Here is a 15,921-nt window from a genome sequence, read left to right as displayed (position 1 = left end):
ATAAATAAACAAAAGTTTATGTTCCGATTTAACCCTGACTGGACTCAGTATTGTACCAGGTAGGGCCTGGGTGGTGGCAGCGAGAAATAAAGTGGTGGCACAGGGATCAATAGACGGTGAAACGTCCGGGGACCCTGTGTGATCGCCACACGGGATTCAAGTTACAAGAAAGGAGATTCCGACTAAACATCAGGAAGGACTTTCTGACAGTAGGCATGGAGTCCCTCAGGAGGTCGTGGGCTCTCCTTCCTGAGAGGTTTATAAACAGAGGTTGGAAGCTATCTGTCATGGATGCTTTAGTTGAGATTTCTTCATTGGAGGCGATTGCTCTAGATGACTGTGGCGTTCACACGGAGCCCCCAGTTGTCTCACGGACTATTGACCCATACACCACTAATCCACTGCCACCAACCAGGTCCTCCCCGGTAAATCACTTAGTCTCAATCAGGTTCTCTAGTTAACAAAGAAGAGTGTAGTTTATTTCAGACACAAACTTTAACTGCATTCCAAACGTTGTTACTCTTTACCTTCTTAGTCTTATTTTATCCTGCTCTATCTCTTCTACCTCCCCTCACACAAGAACCCACTGCACTAACTGTCTCTCTATTTCCAACTGCCTGCCAACTGCTTTTCCAACTACCTCTCCCAACCAACCAACCCACTAAAACCAACCAACTACCCCCAAACAACTAACTCAAACCTCGGGCTAAGCCCTTTTATAAACAGGTAGGCTCCGCCTCCGGCTTTCCTATTGGTCTACATTTTTAACCCTTTCTCCCTCCCCCTGTACAAAGAGTTTCTAAACGAACAGGCAAATGCCACAATAACCCTTGGGGTCCCTTCCAACTCTATAATCTATGATTCTGAGGTTTCTGTCTAAACTTTTTGGATTGGTCTTCACATAATAATACAGGCCTGAATGTTTTTGTCAACCTCAGTCTTGATAGGATTGAAACCACTGCATTGTAACAATTGGAACAATCCTCCAAAAAAAGGAAGCCTTCCAAAAAAGAATTCTGTAATCTGTACATGACCTACAGCATATCATTATTGATATCTTTACACTGGGCAACAATTTTTTACTTTTTGAATGTTGTCTAGATTTCTACAACTGCTTTTGGGTATTTTTGCACTACTGAATCAGGAAATGGCATCCGTTTCTCTCCATCAGGTCAGGTTTTGGTGTTATGTTGATTTGAAAAAAATCAGATCTAGTGACAAAATCGATTACATTTTTGTGGCATTATCAGCTGATTTTTGTCAACACATATCATCCTAAATATGTTTTTAAGAGAAAAAAATGTTTTTCCAACAACACATACTGATTTCCTGATAGAAACATTGATTACTATAAACTGAATGGTGGGCATTGATAAAGGTAAGTACACGTAAATTGCATGTTGCTTCACCATTTTTCAAACTTCAGGGCTTGAACTTCCGTTTCTTGGAACTCCTGGAATGCTCAGTGGCAGGGAGGTCTCTCTTCGGAGTCCAACAGTAGTCAGCCATCATGACTGCGTCCCAGCGACCCTGATACCTGGTCTCCATCTCTTTCATGTCCTGATGGAATCTCTCCCCCTGCTCGTCACTCATTGAACCCAGGTTCTCAGGAAACCGGTCCATATGTGAAAATAGGTAGTGCATCTTGACGCTTATGTTGAAGCCCAGGTTTCTGAAAGCAGTCAGCATGTTCTTGACAAGCTCTACATAGTTTCTGGCCTTATTGTTGCCAAGAAAGTTCTTCACTACCAGAACAAATGCCTTCCACGCTTCCAGTTCCACTTAATCACCCATAATCACCCAGAACTATCAGACCTGAATACTTCTTGTCATTAAAATAATCATTTCCAATCAAAACAATTATTCGACATGGCATTTTACCCCCACCAACTTCTTCTAAAATGCTCCACACAAGCGTACATGTGAACAAAAACGTAAAAAAAAGGACATGTGGCCATAGCTCAAAAACTTGACCTGACTGAGCAAAACCAATGTGATTTTTGGATTCAGCACATCAGATTCGTCCTAAATCATCTGAAAAAACACAGACAACAAATTTGTTGTTGACCAGTGAATGCAGTCCATGGACTCCCGCAAACTACAGGATGAGAGCATTATCCGATGAATACTGTGTTGTTCTGTAGTTAGTAGGATATAAAAACCATACAACAATAATTACGAACTGCTGCCGTACCCCCACCCCCAAAAAGGGGCGAGATTGCTACATTAGAAAGGGGAAATAAAGTCAAATGAGCATATGCAGAAGGAGAAAAATCTCTATCCTTTCTCATTACCACTGTAGTTTGCTAAGGATGAAACTAATGGGCCATGGAAATCATGCTGGAATGAGATTGTTAAAAAAAGAAATTGACTGAATCAGGAAGGACCAGGAGTTCTACTATTACATCCTGCTCTGAAATTTTATGTCTCTTTTCTGTTCCCCAAGTCTCTTTCCATATTTTATGTTCCCAAAGAGTTTTCGGCAGCCGCTGGTCTTAACCAATAACCAGATTTCAACTGCATTATGCCACAGCTCTTCCCTGAGCCACTGCATCACAAAAGGATATAAGCAGACAAGAAGAGTCTTGCTGGATCAGACTAGAGGTTCACCAAAGTCCAAGGTTCTGCTTACAACAGGGGCCAACTTCCAGGAAACCCAGGAAGGAGGGAAGGCAGCAGTCCTGTCCCACTGATGCTCCCCAACAACTGATATTCACTGGTATACTAGCTCAGCATTTGAAAGTTCCATAGAGCCATCATGAGTAATAGAAAATGATATCCCTTGAATTTGTCCAGGGCTTTTTTTTTTCAGCTGGAACAAGCTGGAACTCTGTTCCAGCACCTCTCAGGTGGGTGCCATTCTAAAAGAACAAGTGACACATTCACAGTGAGTTCTGGCACCTCTTTTTCTAGAAAAATAGCACTGAATTTGTCTAATTAAAACAACAACAACAACAACAACAACAACAACAACAACAACAACAACAACAACATACCCCGCCCATCTGGCTGGGTTTTCCCAGCCACTCTGTGTGGCTTCCAACAAAATATTAAAATACAATAGTCTGTTAAACACTAAAAGCTTCCCTAAGCAGGGCTGCCTTCAGATGTCTTCTAAAAGTCTGGTAGTTGTTTTTCTCTTGATATTTGGTGGGAGGGTGTTCCACAGGGTGGGCGCCACTACCGAGAAGGCTTCTCGCAGTGAGGGAACCACCAGAAGGCCCTCGGCGCTGGACCTCAGTGTCTGGGTAGAATGATGGGGGTGGAGACGCTCCTTCAGGTATACTGGGCCAAGGCCATTTAGGGCTTTCAAAGTCAGCACCAACACTTTGAATTGTGCTCGGAAACGTACTGGGAGCTAATGTAGGTCTTTCAAGACCGGTGTTATGTGGTCTCGGCGGCTGCTCCCGGTCACCAGTCTAGCTGCTGGTGATTAGATTAGTTGCAGTTTCAGGGTTAGCCACCACCACATACTCTAGGGAGCCTTCCTAACTGTATTCCATGAAGGGTGAACAATAATAATCAAGTTCTGCACACGTTTAAGTTAATAAAAACAACAGCAACTAATCCAAACTCTTTATCAGGCAAGGGGAAGAAATGCTGGGTATCTCAAGAGCTTTTGTACACTAATGAAACTCCCATCACCTCAGAACCTTGAAGTATCCCTATTTTCCAGAGATGGTTCTGGATTTACAGAAGCCATCCCAGCTTCTGATTTGATCCTGGAATGTCCTGCTTCTCCTTAGGATGTTCCTATTTTCATCAGAGAAAAATTGGAGAGTGTGGAGTTATCAGACAACTGAGCCATCTAAAGGCAGCCCTGTATAGGGAAGTTTCTTAATGTTTAATGTTTTATTATTACTATGTGTTGTAAGCAGCCCAGACTAGGGCAACCCAGTCAGATGGGAGGGATATAAATAGTAAAATTATTATTATGAAATAGGACATCCCTATTTTCATGGGGATGCAGGTGGCGCTGTGGGTTAAACCACAGAGCCTAGGACTTGCTGATCGGAAGGTTGGCGGTTCGAATCCCTGCGATGGGGTGAGCTCCCGTTGCTCGGTCCTGGCTCCTGCCAACCTAGCAGTTCAAAAGCACGTCAAAGTGCAAGTAGATAAATAGGTACTGCTCCGGTGGGAAGGTAAACGGCATTTCCGTGCACTGCTCTGGTTTGCCAGAAGCAGCTTAGTTATGCTGGCCACATGACCCGGAAGCTGTACGCCAGCTCCCTCGGCCAATAAAGCGAGATGAGCGCCGCAACCCCAGAGTCGGTCATGACTGGACCTAATGGTCAGGGGTCCCTTTACCTTTACCTATTTTCATGAGAGAAATGGTGGAGGGTATGTCATCCCTGATGACAGGCCATGTTGCCTGGAGCTGATCAAAGTTGTTATCCAGTACATATAGAGGGCACCAGGTTGGGGAAGGCTGGTCTGTAGGATTATAGCCTCATTCTGCAGATGGGCAGGATCTTGTTTACAGATTGTGCAAATGATGGCTGCAGACCTCTGTTTCAGGAAACTAAATTAAGTGTCATTGCTAGCAAAGCCCTTTTCTTAAAATGTTACACGTGAGTCTCTTAGTTTAGGGCAACACCGCTGTATGAGAGAAATCTAAAGTAGTGGATTATTGAGACGTGAAAGATTTGGAAAGAGTTCTTTTGAAACGTAGAGGTCAAATGAGCATTGTCAATAGCTAACTATAGATCTGTCGCTTAGAAGTAGAGAGGTGCTTTGTTACTCCAAAGGATGTCAGGAGCAAAGTTTCTCTCACACTGAGGGACCCAAGTCATTCTTCATTGACTTCAATAGATATTGGATCAGCTATGCAGGAAGGGGAGGAATTGTGGAGTGGGGAAAAAAAGACTGAACTTCTTTTGGGAGGAAAAAGGAGTTTTCTGCAAAGAAACAGAGTTGTTTTCGTGCCGGCTGCTATGAATACAACTGAGGAATCCTCATCTATGCTCTAGTCCCACTGTTGCTGAACCACCCTTTTCTCTGCTGACTTCCCACAGAAAGTGTTTTTCTCTCACCACTTAAATTCTGTCAGTCACACAACAGGAGACGTTGACCTCCCTATTCCCTTCTTTCAGCCTGAATCTTTACTTCTAATGACAAATGAATGACAAAAATCAATCCCCTTCTGGTTCTGATAATCTGCACATTTATTTTTTGGGGGAAAGAAAGCCTGGAATTAAAATGTGTAAGAAGCCATACTAGAGGAAAGGAAATAAGAAGCTCTTTTCTTTCTTTCTTTCTTTCTTTCTTTCTTTCTTTCTTTCTTTCTGAATCATCTTTTTCATAAAGGATGATAAGAATTAGATAATGGGGCATGCACAAAACAAAAATAAATTATTATTTTATAATATCGCCACAAGCCATGGAATAAAGATGTGTTGCTTAATGACATGTTCCCTAATCTGCAAATATCAGTTGGGAATATCTTTATAACCAAAATCCGTTCATTATAAACACATTTCTTGGGCTGGGGTATTGTTTAGGGGTTTTTGATGGCAGACGGTTGTTGTTGGTGTTATTTTTTCAATTTTTATTTTGGATCTTATGCTTTATGGGGAAATTGTTCAGTTTGGTTGTGTACTTTTTGATGTTTATAACTGCACTTGTTATGTTTGTAGTTATGCTTTTTTATGTTGTAAGCCACCTTGAGCATGGTTTTAACTTTCGAAAGGAATCATTCAAATACAATGGTACCTTGGGTTAAGAACTTAATTCGTTCTGGAGATCTGTTCTTAACCTGAAACTGTTCTTAAACTGAGGTACCACTTTAGCTAATGGGGCCTCCCACTGCCGCCGCGCCACCGGAGCACGATTTCTGTTTTCATCCTGAAGCAAAGTTCTTAACCCAAGGTACTATTTCTGGGTTAGCGGAGTCTGTAACGTGAAGCATCTGTAACCTGAAGCGTCTGTAACCCGAGGTACCACTGTACTGTAAAAGGATTGATTGACTGACCTTTGCATACATTCTTAGTCCAAGGAAATGTCTCTCCCAGTAATCAACATTCTTTGCAGGACCTCATTTTAGGTTTCAGTGGATATCAGCAAAGGCCCCGGGTGGTTTGTGGACAGACAATTTCTAAGTTCTGCTTTCAGAAAGATTTCAAATTAAACAGCAGCAAAGCCATTTAAGAGCATTTATGGATGGATGTCCCCCCCCCCCCACATTTGGGGCAGATGGTATGGGACACCATACATTTAATTTAAGGGTGCAGGGAATTATAGATCTGCATGGGGGGAAACAACAGACGAGAAATGTTGATCTTTCTCCCCATCTCCCCCACTAGTGCCTGATGTGGATCTTCCCTCGCCCCTTCTTCCCTGGCCAGGAGGGCGATACCATTTTGAGGTCCATCTCAGGTGCCAAAATGACTTGGAATGGCTCTGATGCATAGGAATGTGTTACATGCCTGTGGTGTAAACAGTCCTTAGAAACTGAAATCTTCATCAGTCACTAGACATCTAGTAGACGAGAAATGTAACACGTTGCTTATTGGGGAGGGGGGAGTCTATAACGCTTTCAAAGTGAGTGTCACATTTTCTTTTAACAGCCGCTGTTCACGCCAGAAAGTCCTGCCAATTAGTTCTTCTTCAAATTATGTTGCCAGTTGTTCCCACCACTTTCAAATCTAACTTTTGCATAGACTTTTTAATATGGTTACCAGATTTTTTCAATGAATCCGGGGACATTTTTTTTTTTTTAAGCTGAGTAGCAACAGGGAGTCAGTAGTGGGGATGGTGAGGCAAAATACAATGGGCCCAAGCATACATGCATATTGTATAAAGGTGCAAAGCCCTTCTTTCGCAGCCTGTGAAACATAAATGCAGAGTTTTTAAAAAACTGGGCAATGGCCGCCCGCAACTCCCGAGCCTCCCCTGATCAGTCAAAACAAAGGGGGAAGGGAACAGGAGATCGCGCAAGACACATCATATGCGCACAAGACACATCATATGGGGACTTCCAGTGAGGAAAAATAACGGATGCCACAACAGCAAGCAGCTCCTGAAGCCAGCCAGAGCCAACTGCACTACCAGGCTGCTGAGGCTGCCGCTGCCACATTTCCCGGGGACAGATTTGCATATCTGGGGACATTCCAGGGACGGAATTTGTCCGGGGACAGATTTGCAAATCTGGGGACTGTCCCCAGGAACCGAGAACGTCTGGTAACCCTACTTTAGAACTCTTTCCCTTTCTTCTCATCAACAGAACACCTACAGTAATAATAATACATCAACACAGAACTTGATAGGCCACAATAAATTGCATCTGTTGGATAATTGCTAAAAGGTTATATGCCACATGTTTGGCGGCCTTAAAGGCAACACCTCAGCACAAATATGAGATCCAGAACTCATAACAGCCGGAGGCAATCGTATGTCCAGTCTTCTTGTCATCATGATGATGTAGCTTCGCTTGTTGAGGTAGAGCATTTGGATTCATGCTGCACTGCCAGGCTCTGTCCATCAAATGCACTTACTATTAAGTAAGTACACTCCAGAATGGATTCGCTTCTGCTGCTACACACTAAAAAAACATGAGACCTGCAGTCAGGGGAGTGAAAAGGAAGGGGGAAAGCAAAGCGGAAGGGGGAAGTAAATTGACAGCATTGTACGTCGCATTATTGCACTCCTTGGCATATTCAATTCCATCCGTAAAAGATGTGTGAAATTCAAATGCTGGCAGTGTGCCGTATTGCTCCCACAATATGAGAGATATAGAATTTCTATGAGTGATAGCTGTCATGGGCACAGAGGAGGTTGTTAGAGAACACTTTCTTTGTTACCCTTCCAAAAGGATGCTGGTGTAAAATACATTGTAATGTAAAATACATTGGCTCCTTTGTTCTTTTGTGCACACAAATCCGCCTTCCTCAGGCTCTCCTTTACATAGATCAATGTGCCTGCAAACCTATTTCTGTGCACACAGTTCTGCACACACAGCTGGGGAACGTGGAGACGTGGTGTGCGCTGGGATGAAAGCCCTCTTGTGTGCATGTAAATGCCATTGTTCACATGCAGGGAACTGGAGAGAAGGATTGGATTGTTACATTTTTACTTTGTGAACAAATTGTATTTCTGGCAGACAGTGTCGTGGGTAGGAATATAGGAAGCTACAAGGGTACCTTGGGTTAAGTACTTAATTCGTTCCGGAGGTCCGTTCTTAACCTGAAACTCTTCTTAACCTGAAGCACCACTTTAGCTAACGGGGCCTCCTGCTGCTGCTGCGCCTCTGTTCTCATCCTGAAGCAAAGTTCTTAACCTGAGGTACTATTTCTGGGTTAGCGGAGTCTGTAACCTGAAGTGTATGTTACCTGAAGCGTATGCAACCCGAGGTACCACTGTACTTTATACTGAATCAGATTGGTCCATCTGGGCGGTGACATGTGGTGAAATGTTTCGTAGGGGCACAGTTAGGGCCAGAGGCACCACCTTGTGAGGGCGATTGGGCAGAGGGACGTCCTGACGTAATGTGCGTGAGCATCGTGCCTCCTTCTCTAAGCCAGGCAGAAGCTTCCCATGCTTTGGGAAGTTGGCCCCTGGGGAACCTATAGGGAACTAGCTTAGTCCCCCTAGTCCACTAACCTGGTTTATCTAGCTCAGTATTGTCTCAACAGGTCTCCAAGGTTTGGGGCAGGAAGTTCTTCCCTGCCCTACCCAGAAAGCTCAAGAATTCAACCTGAATGCAAATCAGGTGCTCTGCTAATCAGCTATCTGCCTCTGCTAAACGTCACGGTGTTCCGTTGCACCAGAAGCGGTTTAGTCATGCTGGCCACATGACCTGGAAAACTGTATGTGGACAAACGCCGGCTCCCTCGGCCTGAAAGCGAGATGAGCGCTGGAGCCCCATAGTTGCCTTTGACTGGACCTTTGACTGGACCTCCAGGGGTCCTTTGCCTTTTTACTTTTATGGCCATGATATTATTCAGGTGGATTTGATCTGCAAAGCAGTCACTCATGGTTCATACATTGTGCTTTTCTGAGGACCAGGGAGACAAGTGAAACTGCGTCACTTCGAAATCAGTCCCAATTCTTAGTCTCAGTCTCAGTTAGAATGCCCAAGCAGCGATGGGCAAGCCTTTCCTCTGTCCTGATTTGGAATGGGCTAAAACAAGATTTTGGGCATCACATAGCAGATATTGGGCATCGCATAGTCATAGTCCATTCCAATTCTATGATTCTATTATTCTATTCTAAGACTTCCACATTTTAAAGATATTATAATGAAAAATATAGTTTAAATGTAGTCCAAACTACAGAGAAAGACCCATTCTATTGCAGACAATGGAAATTTAACTTCATAACTGCACATATTCTTGTAATATTTCTCCATATATCAGGAAGAATGGATGGCCAGTCCCTTTCTAAACACATTCATCTTTAATTATAACAAAATCAGGAGACGGCCTTTCTTTGTGAGAATAGGAATTCTTATCCATTAATGCCTCCATTTCCTCAAGGCTGTATAATTCCTTGTCACCATAAAACCCAAATTAATAACAATTAGTCAATTATTAATAATAATTTGCAAATTAATAACAGCTAAGAAGAAACGATGTTATACAGTATGGGGAAGAATATACATTTGTTTGCAAGTTGTTTGGTGAATATAATAACATAGAGATATAGATAAAGGCATAAAGTAATGAATATATATAAAGTATATCACAAGGGAAAGGGGACAATGTATAAATTATGTACATAATCTACTACAAGGATGGGCAACCTATGGGCCTCCATTCATTACTGCACTACAATTCCCATAATCCCATACCACTTATCTTGTTTAATGGAGTTTAATGAAAGGAGTTGAGTTCAACAACTTCTATAGGGTCACAAGTCTTCCCTCCTGATCTACACAGCTAGAGTCTATTTAAATGATGTATTGCTTTAACAGTTCTGCAGTGTATTATTTATTCATTCCCAATATCATCAATATGAATGATATATACAACCACATCAGGTTTTAATTATTCAGCACTTCAGTCTTTGAGAGTGATACGATTGATAACATTTGGCATTAGGACACAGAAAAGGTCATTTAATTGTAAAAGGAGAAAATTAAATGTCGCACTGAAACTTTAGTATGCTAGTGATTTGCCCACAATACCACAGGTGAGCTACATATTTCTGGGACAATGTGATGTGACGGAACCATTATGCTATCACATAGTGTGGTATCTTGAGAATATGCCAACATGGAGATTGCCAAAGAAATAGCAACCCACAATTTAATTTTATGCGGAAGATGCATCAGTGCCCTCACAAGACTGGTCACCATGCCAGAATACGGGATAAAATTAGGGTGATTTCATCACATCACCACAACACTGCGCTTGTCACTGCACCTCAGAAAACTGATATTACTGACAGTCATTAGGGGACTTAGTCAAAATGGCCTGCATGGGGGACATTTTGACTAGTGAGGGCAGGATAATTTCACTGGTTTCTAGCCAGTGACTGACATATTTTTCCTAGATTGCACTCAATATGGTGTTTTTCCAGGACTTTCTGGGAGTAAGGACCCTGTGGTGGGATCCACTGTTGTGGAACAAGGCCATGCCTAGAGCATCCTGGGGAAGAAAAAAAAGACAAAATGCTGCCATCCCACCAAAATTTTCAAGTAATTTACTGCCCTCTACCCAATTCCTCCTGGTTTTCAGACCACTTTTTGGCCCTGTCAGAATTTAAGCTGGAAGACTGAACTTTTGGCTCAACCCTATAACAGTTGGAAAGGAGCCCAAGGTTCATCTCATCCAAAACCCTGCAATGCAGAAATCTCAACTGGATCGTACATGGCAAATGGCCATCCAACTTCTGCTTGCATGTTAGTATACATGTTATAGGGGACGCAGGTGGCGCTGTGGTCTAAACCACTGAGCCTCTTGGGCTTCCAGATTGGAAGGCTCAAATCCCCGCGACATGGTGAGCTCCTGTTGCTCTGTCCCAGCTCCTGCCAACCTAGCAGTTCAAAAGTATGCCAGTGCAAGTAGATAAATAGGTACCACTGTGGCGGGAAGGTAAACGGTATTTCCATGCTCTCTGGTTTCCATCACAGTGTTCTGTTGCACCAGAAGCGGTTTAGTCAGGCTGGCCACATGACCCGGAAAAGCTGTCTGTGGATAAACGCCCGCTCCCTCGGCCTGAAAGTGAGATGAGCGCTGCAACCCCATATTCAACTTGGACTAAGGTTACCAGATTTTTTTCAATGAATCCGGCACACTTTTCAACTTCAATGGATTTTGTATGGGGACTGATTTGTAAATCTGGGGACTGTCCCTGGGAAATGGGGACATCTGGTAACCATACCTTGGACTGGACTTAACTGTCCAGGGGTCCTTTACCTTTTACCGTACATGTTAGTATAGCATGGAGAAAGTAAGATTTCGCTGACTTCTGAACCCAATTTGGACCTCATTGTGCTCCCAGTGACATCATCAGGCTTGCAAAGTCTGCCCACCCTAAGGAATCCCACCCCCAAGTTCCCATGAGCCCTCATTCCTACAACATGGTGATGGAAAAATCTTCTGCAGGTAGTCCTTCTATTTTTGTTTATGATTTCTACATGAATTCCTCCTGGATTTGAGAACTAGCATCTGGAAACATGTATAGGATCTGAGCTGGCTGTAGCAGCATGCTAGAGATTCAGCATACTGTAGATCCTGAGCTCTAAAACTTCTTTTGCCGTTCCTTTAAAATTCAGAATAGACTTCTTGATCTAACCGTGTCCTACACCTGAAATGTAGGCAAAAAATGAGCAGTGCTATAGAATTCCATGGCAGGAAAAAGAAAGAATCAATAGGATAAAATTAAAAATGATATATAGCCTCTCACACTGAGCATGTTCAAACTGTTTTCTTGAATTTAGAGTAAGCCTAAGTAACTGTGACCGGCTTTCAATATTTTCAGCTCCAGGGGAAAACAAAGCAATTCTTTAGCATTTCCAAGTCTTCGGCTGTAATTTGTCTGCATTTTTTTCCTGAATGCCATTCAGCAAAGAAGGCTTATTAATAGAGCTCCATCTTCTGGTACCTAATAAAAAGATGATTGGTTCATAGACTAGGAAGAAGAGTCTTCAAATCATTGGGGAAATATAATGAAAAATTGATCTTCCCCTGACAAGTGTTTTAGAGCTGACCTTTCCAGAGGCCATGCAGAATACTAATAATTCTCATAATTTTGCCTCCCCTTTTGCATCTTTATCCCGCGGGAGATGCTGAATTCAAATAAGGATGCAAATATTTAGCAAAAACAAGAGTGAGTTCTGTGGCAATTTGAAGACTAAAAAAAATTTGAGGTAGCATGACTTTGGACAGTTTTCACCAAGAGGATACCATGCAGATATTTTGGACTAAAATTCCGATCAGCCCCAGCCATGGTAGCTATAGCAAAAAAAGTTAGAAAAATGCAACCTGTGTTGCTGACAGAAGTAGTACAACTCATGCAACACGTTGGCAATTAATATATACACAACTGGCACAACCTTGATGGCAGAAAGTGAGGAGGAATTAAAGAACCTTTTATTGAGGGTGAAAGAGGAGATCGCAAAATATGGTCTGAAGCTCAACATCAAAAAAACGAAGATCATGGCCACTGGGCCCATCACCTCCTGGCAAATAGAAGGGGAAGAAATGGAGGCAGTGAGAGATTTTACTTTCTTGGGCTCCATGATCACTGCAGATGGTGACAGCAGCCACGAAATTAAAAGACGCCTGCTTCTTGGGAGAAAAGCAATGACAAACCTAGACAGCATCTTAAAAAGCAGAGACATCACCTTGCCAACAAAGGTCCGTATAGTAAAAGCTATCGTTTTCCCAGTAGTGATGTATGGAAGTGAGAGCTGTACCATAAAGAAGGCTGATTGCCGAAGAATTCATGCTTTTGAATTATGGTGCTGGAGGAGACTCTTGAGAGTCCCATGGACTGCAAGAAGATCAAAGCTATCCATTCTGAAGGAAATCAGCCCTGAGTGCTCACTGGAAAGACAGATCCTGAAGCTGAGGCTCCAATACTTTGGCCATCTCATGAGAAGAGAAGACTCCCTGGAAAAGACCCTGATGTTGGGAAAGATGGAGGGCATGAGGAGAAGGGGACAACAGAGGACGAGATGGTTGGATAGTGTTCTCGAAGCTACCAGCATGAGTTTGACCAAACTGCGGGAGGCAGTGGAAGACAGGAGTGCCTGGCGTGCTCTGGTCCATGGGGTCACGAAGAGTCAGACATGACTAAACGACTAAACAACAACAAATACACACAATAATTACCAAAATAATTATACATTCTTTATCAATCTTCTGAGAGAAATATACAAAACTTTGTGCAAAGCGACAGATACTTACGAACTACCCAACCTAAGATGAACTTATAATGTCTGGTTTCAATGGATTTTTCAAATGCTTAACTCAGTCTTTTGTTTTCTTTATCTTTGTAGGTAAGTTCATGAAGATACCAACAAAGGGTAAGTTCGGTGTTGTTCACACTACTGAGAGATGCTAGTGAAGTTGTAGATGGATGTTAATGAAGTTATAGACAGGGTGCCGGTGTTTTGCACCTGTTTTGCCCTGGCAGTCCAAGTAAGGCTGCTGTTCACCCCCGATGGGGCCCTTTTACTGGGGCTTGCAGATAGCACACTCCCAAGGTAGTTTTCCGGGCTTCTTCAGTGGTCTAATCTCAAAGCCTTGATACATATATTGATATTCAATTTCATAAAGAATCCTATTTCTTGGCTTAAGCTTAAGAGACTGATTTCCACAATATAGGAAGTGGTCACCAAGTGGGTAGGCATATATCTTGTAAAGACAGGGAAGTAACTAAAACATTGGGTTTTTTCTTAAGGTGCAAATGATATGGAAAATTAGTAGGTGTAGTTCTTCAGACAACATGGCTTCATTTTCATGTGGAAGGTAAAGGTAAAGGGACCCCTGACCATTAGGTCCAGTCGTGGCCGACTCTGGGGTTGCGGCGCTCATCTCGCTTTATTGGCCGAGGGAGCTGGCGTACAGCTTCCAAGTCATGTGGTCAGCATGACTAAGCCGCTTCTGGCGAACCAGAGCGGTACCTATTTATCTACTTGCACTTTGATGTGCTTTTGAACTGCTAGGTTGGCAGGAGCAGGGACCAAGCAACAGGAGCTCACCCCATTGTGGGGATTCGAACCGCCAACCTTCTGATCGGCAAGCCCTAGGCTCCGTGGTTTAACCCACAGCGCCACCCACATCCCTTCTGGCCTATAGTAGCTACCCAAATTGATTTTGAAGCCAAAGTTGAAACACGGTTATACGGTTCTCTCCAGGTGAAACATATACAGTTCAGAGAACCTAAGAGCTTGCTGGATCAGGGCAGAAGCCCATCAAGCTGTTGGAAGCTAGTGTTGAGCCCTTGTGCTCAAATAACACCGTTCCTTGTTTCCTTCCAAGATTCCCTCTTGGCCTGGCAGGAGAAGTTCTTCCAGGACCTCTTTGAGTGGCCTCCTAGGCCACATTCAAGTCTGAGAAGGCCATGAAGAAGCTGATGGAGGAGGAGCCCCACGTCGTGAGGCAACCCCAGAAGCTCCCTGAAGCAGTGAGCAGACATGGTGATTTATTGACAGATGGAGGTTGAGTTTGCAAACTGAATTTTGGGGCAATCAATCAAAATTTGTAGATCAGTTAATTCTTGGCCCAACTCCAAATCCACTTCAGACCCCCCTAGCATAATCTAGGCATAATTCCTGCAACATCACATCTCCAGGGTGTCTGGTGTTATTCATATAACACCTGACATTCCCACAATTCCCCCAGGGACTCCAGCACCAGTGATGAGGTTTTATTAATTTATATACCACTTATAGGCCAGAATGATGCAGAAGCACTAAGGAGAGAGGGGACTGCCCCACCCAAACAATAATTCCCCGCCTCTAGCCCCAGACTTGGTAGCCTTCCAGCCACTGGCCTCCTGATAGATAAATGGGCAGATAGGAGGGAGAAGTTTTGACTCAGATTGCAACCCAGTCTGGAGGAGAACTCCAATGACCATCTTGGTTGCCTCAGACAGAAGGCGAGCAATTCAAGTCATCAAAGTATGCATATGCTGGTGACACCGCGACAGCAGGCGAATGTGCCAAATAAGTCTGAAAGCTCTGGAGAGTTTCACGATGTGCCTCAGCACAGGGTTTACCTTGCCTTTAATCCATCGCCGAAAGACATGTGTGAATAGAAATGGCGCACCTGAGGGAAAAAATGAAGATGTTGGAAGGGCATTCATGGAAACTGTCACTGATCTGTCGGAACCCCACACTTTTGCAGAAAGATCTCTGCCAGGAAACTCCCACAGCTCCCATAGAGAGGAATGCTGAAGTGAATTGATGTAGATCCCGCTGCCCTCAGGCAGACACCATGGTGTCTTGACAATTAATTTCAGATTACTAGTTACTATACTGGGAGTAACATTAGCATATTAGCGCCTGCAGGTTTGCAGTCTGGTACCCTACTGCAGGAAATGTGAATTTAGTCTATTGATTTTTGTTAGCACTGCCATGTTGTTATTACTGGATTATTGCCCTTTCATCATTACAGACTAACTGCATGTAGTGACAAATTAAACAAAAAGCATGTTTCAAAATAAGAAGTATTGATTATTCTGTTGATAATGCTATTGCAAACACCTAAGGCTAAATGCTACCTTGTTGATCTGCTTGTATTTGTTGTGTAGATGCTAATAATTTTCTACGGTCATGTCTGCAGCATTAATTAGTAGGTTTCCCCCAATAATATTTTTTTCACTGACCTTTCTGTGATCTTTTCTTTTCTTTTCTTCCACAACTAAGCATCCAGACTTCTCTCCAAAGTAGCACTAAGTCAACCATACCTTCTAACAGGGTTCAAATGATGAACAATTTCCACAAGCATGTTTATTCATTCCTTCACTTAC

The 15,921-nt window shown here is 43.1% G+C and overlaps 1 long non-coding RNA gene across 1 annotated transcript; it reads left to right on the top strand.

Annotated features, from left to right (window-relative positions):
- Positions 1-34: 34 nt before the first annotated feature.
- Positions 35-14,783, top strand: LOC309350905. The gene is made up of 3 exons (XR_014160584.1): positions 35-726; positions 2,447-2,719; positions 13,445-14,783. It is a non-coding gene; the product is annotated as an uncharacterized lncRNA (long non-coding RNA).
- The last annotated feature ends 1,138 nt before the right edge of the window (positions 14,784-15,921 follow it).

The sequence above is a fragment of the Podarcis erhardii genome (assembly GCF_964252035.2).
Source record: "Podarcis erhardii genome assembly, chromosome: 10".
Classification (NCBI taxonomy): domain Eukaryota; kingdom Metazoa; phylum Chordata; class Lepidosauria; order Squamata; family Lacertidae; genus Podarcis; species Podarcis erhardii.
The sequence above is the reverse complement of the archived record's forward strand: the minus strand, read 5'-3'. Positions and strand labels throughout refer to the sequence as shown.